At 45.4% G+C, this 10,751-nt stretch overlaps 1 long non-coding RNA gene across 1 annotated transcript in view; it reads left to right on the forward strand.

Moving 5' to 3' along the window:
- Positions 1 to 1,807: 1,807 nt before the first annotated feature.
- The window catches only part of LOC117443817 (uncharacterized), a 15,969-nt gene continuing 7,025 nt past the window's right edge, over positions 1,808 to 10,751 (forward strand). The window contains exon 1 of the long non-coding RNA XR_004551714.1: positions 1,808 to 1,914. This is a non-coding gene — a long non-coding RNA (uncharacterized lncRNA). The remainder of the gene's footprint in view (positions 1,915 to 10,751) is intronic.

Here is a 10,751-nt window from a genome sequence, read left to right on the forward strand (position 1 = left end):
CGCCTTTAGCTTAGCGGTGGTGACGTGAAGTCATGTGACTGTGCTGTACTTTGTTTATGTTCCTTACCTTCTGTATTTATACTAATACTATTATACAAGTGGTGTTGAGACGTGGATATTATCCTGCAGAACAAAACCAAAAAAAAGTACCATAAACAAAAATCTTATTTCCTACAATATTTCCGAAATCCAATTATAATAAACTTTTTGTGGAAGCAGCCTCAAGTCATCACTGCACCACTCTATCAGAACGTATAGAAAATAGATGTGTGTGTGCCTGCTGCTGCCAGCATACGGTTTTTATATATAAAAAAGAAATCTATTTCTGTTTGTATCTGCAGCAGCTACTCTCTTTCCTCCCTACTGCTAAACTCAATCTCCACACACACACACACACACACACACACACACACACACACACACACACACACACACACACACACACACACACACACACACACACACACACACACACACACACACACACACACACACACACACACAGCCAGATGTTTGTGTTGTTGTGTTTGCTCTATGTTTGGCTGTGTCTGCAAAGTTGTAAACTACTTCTTGATTCTAAAAATGTAACGATAACAAATGAACATACAGCTGTGTTTATCAACAACAACAGATTATAGGTCAGTTACACTCTGTATCTGTAGGACGAGTAATGCTGAATCTGACAATATCTGTCTTTAAAGTCAATGCTAAGGCTGTACAATTAATCAAAGTTCTATTGAAATATGGACTAGTCGTGCATTATCAAAATAGCAGTAAGAGAATCTTTTTTAAAGGATAAATATGTGACAATATTGTGGAGCTGCAGTTCTGAGCCACAGCATTCATTAAAAGGGATTTTTACGGTAAAGATGATGTTAAAAAAATCAAACGATGGTGATTTTAATATATATTTGTCAATGGTAATGTTTTAAAATTGATCACTCCCTCCTTGCAAATGATATTGCAATATTAGTAAACGTTTTTTGTTTAATTTCATGCAGCCCTTTTTGATGTACTTTAAGACGAAACCGCAGCACATATTGACTACTTTGATAATCATGTCGTCTAATAGCTGTACAAAGCGACTGGAAATAAAGGAAAAAGTGACAAAAATTATTCTCTTTCTTCCACATCTCTCTCAATCCTCTTTGTCTGAGAGCTGTGTTGCTCCATGGGGAAATATGAAACACAACAACAGCTTGCAAACAATACATTTGTCAATTTCAGAAAATCAAACTATGTGAACTCCACAGTGTTGTGAGTGCCTGCTGTAATGCTCTGACCTGTGAGCTTGTTCATTTTAAGCCTCAAGCTTTGGAGGGCGCTCAATGTGTGCGCCTGCAACCCTGGCAATGAGAAGCCAAGTGCATTCTGGTCTTACAATACAGCTTTATTTATGAAGTACTTTAAAACCTCCAGACCAAAGTGCTATACAGTCCAATAAACAAGAATTTTAAGATAAAGTCAGAATTTTGAGATTTTGAGAAAAAGTCAGAATTTTGAAAAAAAGTCAGACTGTTGAGATTTTCAGAAAAAAACAAACATTTTGAGAGAAACTCAGTATTTTGTAGGTGACAGGAGGATGATTACCTAAGAACCGGTATTCCTCCATCTTGTGACTGTGTAACTCCCTCTCTTGGATATCAGCATGTGAAGGACACTGTCAGGAACTAGTTGATGCTCTGTATGTGAGGACTACTTCCATTCTGGAGAGGATCACAGACACATGGATCCTGAGATTCAAGCTCAAGCCGGGGACCAGTGATATTTTTCTAACAGTTTTTTTGTCTGTGTTTTAAAGGGGTCCCTTCAGCGTGGTGCGGAGATGCATCAACAGAGAGACGGGGCAGCAGTTCGCGGTCAAGATCGTGGACGTGGCCCAGTTCACCTCCAGCCCCGGACTCAGCACCGAGGGTAAGAGAGCTGTTGTTATTCATGAAGATAACTGAAGATATCATATATATCTTAACCTACAAGTCTCAAGCAAGTCCCAAGTTACTGTGGTGAGAGTCAAGCAAGTCCCAAGTTACTGTGGTGAGTCGAGCAAGTCCCAAGTTACTGTGGTGAGAGTCAAGCAAGTCCCAAGTTACTGTGGTGAGAGTCAAGCAAGTCCCAAGTTACTGTGGTGAGAGTCAAGCAAGTCCCAAGTTACTGTGGTGAGAGTCAAGCAAGTCCCAAGTTACTGTGGTGAGAGTCGAGCAAGTCCCAAGTTACTGTGGTGAGTCGAGCAAGTCCCAAGTTACTGTGGTGAGAGTCGAGCAAGTCCCAAGTTACTGTGGTGAGAGTCGAGCAAGTCCCAAGTTACTGTGGTGAGAGTCAAGCAAGTCCCAAGTTACTGTGGTGAGAGTCCAGCAAGTCCCAAGTTACTGTGGTGAGAGTCAAGCAAGTCCCAAGTTACTGTGGTGAGAGTCAGGCAAGTCCCAAGTTACTGTGGTGAGAGTCAAGCAAGTCCCAAGTTACTGTGGTGAGAGTCAAGCAAGTCCCAAGTTACTGTGGTGAGAGTCAAGCAAGTCCCAAGTTACTGTGGTGAGAGTCAAGCAAGTCCCAAGTTACTGTGGTGAGAGTCAAGCAAGTCCCAAGTTACTGTGGTGAGAGTCAAGCAAGTCACAAGTTACTGTGGTGAGAGTCAAGCAAGTCCCAAGTTACTGTGGTGAGAGTCCAGCAAGTCCCAAGTTACTGTGGTGAGAGTCAAGCAAGTCACAAGTTACTGTGGTGAGAGTCAAGCAAGTCCCAAGTTACTGTGGTGAGAGTCAAGCAAGTCCCAAGTTACTGTGGTGAGAGTCAAGCAAGTCCCAAGTTACTGTGGTGAGAGTCAAGCAAGTCCCAAGTTACTGTGGTGAGAGTCAAGCAAGTCCCAAGTTACTGTGGTGAGAGTCAAGGAAGTCCCAAGTTACTGTGGTGAGAGTCAAGCAAGTCCCAAGTTACTGTGGTGAGAGTCAAGCAAGTCCCAAGTTACTGTGGTGAGAGTCAAGCAAGTCCCAAGTTACTGTGGTGAGAGTCAAGCAAGTCCCAAGTTACTGTGGTGAGAGTCAAGCAAGTCCCAAGTTACTGTGGTGAGAGTCAAGCAAGTCCCAAGTTACTGTGGTGAGAGTCAAGCAAGTCCCAAGTTACTGTGGTGAGAGTCAAGCAAGTCCCAAGTTACTGTGGTGAGAGTCAAGCAAGTCCCAAGTTACTGTGGTGAGAGTCGAGCAAGTCCCAAGTTACTGTGGTGAGAGTCGAGCAAGTCCCAAGTTACTGTGGTGAGAGTCGAGCAAGTCCCAAGTTACTGTGGTGAGAGTCGAGCAAGTCCCAAGTTACTGTGGTGAGAGTCGAGCAAGTCCCAAGTTACTGTGGTGAGAGTCAAACAAGTCCCAAGTTACTGTGGTGAGAGTCGAGCAAGTCCCAAGTTACTGTGGTGAGAGTCAAGCAAGTCCCAAGTTACTGTGGTGAGAGTCAAACAAGTCCCAAGTTACTGTGGTGAGAGTCCAGCAAGTCCCAAGTTACTGTGGTGAGAGTCCAGCAAGTCACAAGTTACTGTGGTGAGAGTCCAGCAAGTCCCAAGTTACTGTGGTGAGAGTCAAGCAAGTCCCAAGTTACTGTGGTGAGAGTCCAGCAAGTCCCAAGTTACTGTGGTGAGAGTCAAGCAAGTCCCAAGTTACTGTGGTGAGAGTCAAGCAAGTCCCAAGTTACTGTGGTGAGAGTCAAGCAAGTCCGAAGTTACTGTGGTGAGAGTCCAGCAAGTCCCAAGTTACTGTGGTGAGAGTCAAGCAAGTCCCAAGTTACTGTGGTGAGAGTCCAGCAAGTCCCAAGTTACTGTGGTGAGAGTCAAGCAAGTCCCAAGTTACTGTGGTGAGAGTCAAGCAAGTCCCAAGTTACTGTGGTGAGAGTCGAGCAAGTCCCAAGTTACTGTGGTGAGAGTCAAGCAAGTCCCAAGTTACTGTGGTGAGAGTCCAGCAAGTCCCAAGTTACTGTGGTGAGAGTCCAGCAAGTCCCAAGTTACTGTGGTGAGAGTCAAGCAAGTCCCAAGTTACTGTGGTGAGAGTCCAGCAAGTCCCAAGTTACTGTGGTGAGAGTCCAGCAAGTCCCAAGTTACTGTGGTGAGAGTCAAGCAAGTCCCAAGTTACTGTGGTGAGAGTCGAGCAAGTCCCAAGTTACTGTGGTGAGAGTCAAGCAAGTCCCAAGTTACTGTGGTGAGAGTCCAGCAAGTCCCAAGTTACTGTGGTGAGAGTCGAGCAAGTCCCAAGTTACTGTGGTGAGAGTCAAGCAAGTCCGAAGTTACTGTGGTGAGAGTCCAGCAAGTCCCAAGTTACTGTGGTGAGAGTCAAGCAAGTCCCAAGTTACTGTGGTGAGAGTCAAGCAAGTCCCAAGTTACTGTGGTGAGAGTCGAGCAAGTCCCAAGTTACTGTGGTGAGAGTCGAGCAAGTCCCAAGTTACTGTGGTGAGAGTCGAGCAAGTCCCAAGTTACTGTGGTCAGAGTCAAGCAAGTCCCAAGTTACTGTGGTGAGAGTCCAGCAAGTCCCAAGTTACTGTGGTGAGAGTCAAGCAAGTCCCAAGTTACTGTGGTGAGAGTCAAGCAAGTCCCAAGTTACTGTGGTGAGAGTCCAGCAAGTCCCAAGTTACTGTGGTCAGAGTCAAGCAAGTCCCAAGTAGGGTTGCCAGAAACTGACCATGATCAAAATCGATTATTCGGCAGCCCTGGCGAATAATAATCGATTATTCGACCGACATTAGCATATATATATTTATATATATTTTGGTTGAAACTAAGCCAGAAAAAAAAAAAAAAACATAAATAATAAAAAAAAAAAAAAAAAAAAAATCGATTTTTAAAAATAATATTCGATTATGGAGACTGTAACGAATATTCGAATAATCGAATAATCGCTGGCATCCCTAGTCCCAAGTTACTGTGGTGAGAGTCAAGCAAGCAAGTCACAAGCAAAGTCATACGAGATTCTGATGAATAACCCCAATTTCCGCATTTACATCAGTAAAGTAAACGGACAGTGGTTATGAAAAGTCGAGTTTTATTTTCAACATTAACAACAATGTAAAGTCCTTTCGAGTCATCTATCTCGAGCCTAAGTCTGAAGTCATGAATCCCAAGTCAAAGTCAAGTCGAGTCTTTTATCAATGTTAGTCCAGCAAGTGCCAAGTCCAAACATATGCTACTCGAGTCCCCCACCTCTGCTTATTACTCACGCAAATAACTAAAGATATCATATACCAAGTATGAACACTATATATGTCGTAATAACTGTGCGATCTATACCTGGCTGCTATACATGTATCTTCAGAAATGTTACAGGATGGGTATCTTGTAACTTTGTATGCATGCTTCTCAGTCAACACTAAGCTGGCTCTAACAATTCCCCCTCTATGGGACGCATAACGATATTCTGATAGCTTTCCCCACTCTGCTTCACACGAAGAGTTCATGCAGGGAGAGGTCGGATGTGTGTCCTTGTTTGTGTTTGTTTGTCCACGCTGGACTGCTTGTCATTCTCTCTGTTGCTCACACACACACACACACACACGCACACGCACACGCACACGCACACGCACACGCACACACACGCACACGCACACACTTTGGAGTTTCAGTTCAATGGAAGTCTTCTTCTGTTGTCTTTGGGCTGTTTGCTTTGAAGCAGTTCCTTCTGAAGACTTGCAAACGTCACCTTCACAGTACTTGTCCAGGAAAGAAGTATTTCATTTATTCACTGAGCATAACTTTTTATTTATTTAAAGAGGCCCTGTTGTGCTTTTGGGGTTTTCCCTTTCCTGTAGTGTGTTCTATTGGTTTTTGGTGCATGTAAATGGTCTGCAAATCCATGTGTTTAAAGTAGAGACACTACATACTGATATACACCTGAACATCAGCAGGAGAGGACTCTTTAAAGTAGAGACACTACATACTGATATACACCTGAACATCAGCAGGAGAGGACTCTTTAAAGTAGAGACACTACATACTGATATACACCTGAACATCAGCAGGAGAGGACTCTTTAAAGTAGAGACACTACATACTGATATACACCTGAACATCAGCAGGAGAGGACTCTTTAAAGTAGAGACACTACATACTGATATACACCTGAACATCAGCAGGAGAGGACTCTTTAAAGTAGAGACACTACATACTGATATACACCTGAACATCAGCAGGAGAGGACTCTTTAAAGTAGAGACACTACATACTGATCTACACCTGAACATCAGCAGGAGAGGACTCTTTAAAGTAGAGACACTACATACTGATATACACCTGAACATCAGCAGGAGAGGACTCTTTAAAGTAGAGACACTACATACTGATATACACCTGAACATCAGCAGGAGAGAACTCTTTAAAGTAGAGACACTACATACTGATATACACCTGAACATCAGCAGGAGAGGACTCTTTAAAGTAGAGACACTACATACTGATATACACCTGAACATCAGAAGGAGAGGACTCTTTAAAGTAGAGACGCTACATACTGATACACACCTGAACATCAGCAGGAGAGGACTCTTTAAAGTAGATACACTACATACTGATATACACCTGAACATCAGCAGGAGAGGACTCTTTAAAGTAGAGACACTACATACTGATATACACCTGAACATCAGCAGGAGAGGACTCTTTAAAGTAGAGACACTACATACTGATATACACCTGAACATCAGCAGGAGAGGACTCTTTAAAGTAGAGACGCTACATACTGATATACACCTGAACATCAGCAGGAGAGGACTCTTTAAAGTAGAGACGCTACATGCTGATATGATGGGCAGAATGTGTCCTCTTTAATTCCCAGACATGATAATAGTTCTCTCATCTTATCCTACAAAGCAAGCTAAATGTTTTACTGCTCCATTAAATGTCAGAGAAAATCCACTCGAGGTGAATCGCACGCAAAGGCAAAGGGCCGCTCATAAAGAGTTATGAACATGTATCTAATTCTCTATATTAATATCAGGTCTGACATTTGCAAGCTAGCTACCGTGCACACGTGCTGTGAGTTCAAGATAATTAATGTTTCTTCGAGGAGCTTTACCTGCGACATTAATGCTCTCTAATTCTCTGCGGCTGATGGAGAGTTCATAATCCAGCCTGACAGGAAGTCTCCTCGCTCCTTAAGCTTCCTCCAGGCAGACATAAAGAGCTCAGCCGTTCACACAACACACACCTTGTAACACACACCTCGTTGCACTCACGATACGGTCGAGAGAGAATTTAAAAAGTGCCATTTTACGTGGCTTTATCCAGAGTTGTGACACACCTAAAAACTCCAACAGTGAGAGTGCACACATCTGCCAAAGCATTTGACTTCATTACATATTTAAAATGTTACAGCTTAATTTGAAGGGGTAGATACGGAGCTTAATGAGAACAACAATGAGAGAGCAGGGTGGATTATTTTAATGACCTCCCACAGAGACGTTTTGTACTCGCCTGGGTTCCTTTATCTGGATATCATCTCAATATATCGGTGCAGCGATGACTCGTTTCTTGAGGCCGAACCTGAAGGCAACATTACCCAAAGCTAAAGGTGGCTAATGTTTACCGTTAAGCTTACAAACAAAAATATGTTAAAAAACCCATTGACAAAACCACATCGTATACTGTTACATTTCCAATAGAGCTGATGAGATGTACTACTTTCAATTCAATGTTTCCTCTTACGAAACTGTATCTCCGCTTCCGTAAAGAAACTAGATGAAAAGCCGGTTTGACGGATCACTGCTAACTCCTAAAGGACGTGTTTTTTTTATTTGAACACGTCTAACCTGGCACCAGGACCATTTCTCTTCATCTACTGTTGGTTCACACACAGCAAGTGTGTGTGCGCTCATAAGGTCACGTGGTCAGCCATCCCCATTAATATCCATTCAACCGCCTTCCTGCTGGAATCCATCAAGCCTCACACCCCCTCCTCACACCAGCTCCTGTTGTTCATTTGGTTTTATTTCCCCTCTTTCTTGTTGCCTATCAAAGGCAGCAGAGCGGTTACAGTTGAGACAAACACACACACACACACACACACACACACACACACACACACACACACACACCACACACACACACACACACACACACACACACACACACACACACACACACACACACACACACACACACACACACACACACCACACCACACACACACACACACACACACACACACACACACACATCATCCTTCTTCCTGCAGTCATTAAAGCTGTATCTGTGTGTGTTTGGTTTTGCTGTTAGATTAGATTGTTGTGACATCGTGTGCTAACAGACTGCTAATGCAATGTCAGGTCTGTCACATGAAGCAGCTTAAAACTAATTTCACGTCATGTCAGAAAATGCTGATTTTGTATCCTCGCGAATATGGAGATTTCCTACTTTTCAGTTTTCTGTAATTGTAGAGTGAATATATGGGTTTTGTACTGAAGTAACAAGAGTTCTATTTCGTCCCTTCTGAGGCGGTGCTTTAAGCACTGGATATGTCCATCGCGCGCATGCGCAGCTCGAGTACCAATAACAACAAAGTCAACCTGTGACTGTGACAGATCCTCTGACGACACCGGCTATATTCAGCCGGTGTCGTCAGAGGATCTGTTCCTTTCATCTTCTCGCTGCGCGAGAGTACCGTGGCTACATTTTTGTAGCCTACAGCGTCAGGTTTGAACGTTTGATCTGAGGCATTGCTCTGCAAGCAGCTGGCCGCGTGCAGCTTCGCGACTGACAGTCGGAGCTACGGGTCGTTAACGCGTCCTCCAGGAGCTGTGGCCGGCTGTGCAGAGCCTCGACGGACAGGTTTGTGTCAGCTTGTTGCTGGTGATGGCTGTGTCCCCGCACCCTCTCCCAGCCAAGTTTGTCCTGATTGCCGTCTTATTTTTTTGTGGCTTAGGACTTTCTGGTGACGACAGTGTTCCCGCTTCCTCTCCCATAAAGTTGCCCTTATGCTCTTTTGAAAGTTCTGCTTGTGGCGTTGTGCCCGAGCTATCATTAGCGTTTGAGTCCCAGCTTTGGATGCGTCCCTCATTCGATTTAGTATGGAAAGCCCAGTGTCATATTTTAAACCCGTTTTTCGTTTAGATGCAGAGAGTAAGGTAAGTACTTTCTATTTCTTAGAAGCTATTATCTGGTCTTAACATTTGTGTTCTGACTTGGTCGCTTGATTGTTAGCAGCAGCCGCTTGGCTAACACCTTGCTGTTAAGCTTAATTATTAACTCAGCCGGTGAGGGCAGTGCTCCCGCTCCCGGTAACATAGGGTTTGATTGCAGTAGCGCTAGATCGTTGTATTTACTGCTCCTAGTACTAGACTCCTAGCACTAGGATGATATGCAGAGAACATCTTCACTGCGGGTGCTGTGTGCTCTGCATGTGTGGCCATTAAGGAGGATTTCATCCTCCCAATATTATATTATCTAGTGGGCAGCCGTTTGGCTGACACTTTTAGGCACCGGCCACAGTTACTACTGTAACTAAGGTTCTAAGCCGTAAGTACTGGCCACAGTTACTACTGTAACTACGGTTAGATGCCGTGTGAGCACTGGCCATGGTTACTGATGTAACTACGGCTCTGTGCTAGATATCTGGTCTTAAACATGTGTGTTATTTGACTTGATCTCGCTTGATCGTTAGCAGCAGCCGCTCGGCTAACGTCTTGCGTGTACTGTTAAGCTTCTTTATTTTACCCAGCTAGGTGAAGGCAGTGCTAGCGCTCCCTCTGCCGGAAATGCGGATGTAGCTACATCCCTTTTTCTGTTCGGGCGAGTAGTAGCACCGCTCTACTCTTCCGTTCAGCAGGTAGCTGGTGAAGGCTGTGTTCCCGCACCCGCTCCAGTTACGCTGCCTCTGGCGTTAGTCTCTAACTCAACCAGTGAAGGTAGTGTTCTTGCCCCCGCTCCTGGTAGACGCTGAACTGCCGTGTTTATTAATACAGCCAGGTGAAGGCAGTGCTCTCGCTCCCGCTCCCTCTGCCGGGTAACGTGGGTGTAATTACATCCCTCTTTCTGTAGGGCGAGTAGCAGCAATGCTCTACTCTTTCCATTAAGCAGGTAGCTGGTGAAGGCTATGTTCCCGCACCCGCTCCCGGCTACGCTGCATCTGGCTCCCTACAGAATGGCTCATTCATGTAGCGCCTGCATGGCTCCTCTTGAGACCGAGGACGGCCACGACCGCTGCCCCTCCTGCCTCGGCCGCTTCTGGCGGTCAGTGGGGACGAAATCCGAGCATCTGAGGGAGGTTCTCACGGTAAACGCCTGCATGAGCTGTAGCTGCATGCACCTCAGTGGCTAGAATCACTGAGGTGGAACGTCTGGCAGCAGCCAACAGACACCTCTCCTTGTCACATCCTCCTCCAGATCAATTCGGCCGTTCCTGGCGACTTGAGGGAGCGATGGCTATGTGTGCTCCCCCCAATAGAAGGACTAGAAACAGGCTGTCCTCTAACGTGGATCGGCTAGCTGCCGATAGGGGCATGATGAAGTCGCCTCTTGCCCTTCCAGCCTGGGCCCGGTGTAGGGGCTGCTAGAGGGCCGCCTGTCCCCCCACCCCCTTCGGTTGACGCCCCTTTTTCGGTTGGCGCACTCCTTCGGCTGACGCCCCTTCTTCGGTTGGCGCCCCTCCTTCGGCTGACGCCCCTTCTTCGGTTGGCGCACCTCTGTATGAGGACGCCTTGTCGCTGGTACAGACTCGTCGCCAGGTTTGGCTGGCCCAGTCACCACTAACGGAGGCATGTAGGAGAGTCCTCCTTAGCGTACCAGTAGCGCAGGGGAG

The sequence above is a fragment of the Pseudochaenichthys georgianus genome, unplaced genomic scaffold (assembly GCF_902827115.2).
Source record: "Pseudochaenichthys georgianus unplaced genomic scaffold, fPseGeo1.2 scaffold_680_arrow_ctg1, whole genome shotgun sequence".
In the NCBI taxonomy this organism is placed as follows: domain Eukaryota; kingdom Metazoa; phylum Chordata; class Actinopteri; order Perciformes; family Channichthyidae; genus Pseudochaenichthys; species Pseudochaenichthys georgianus.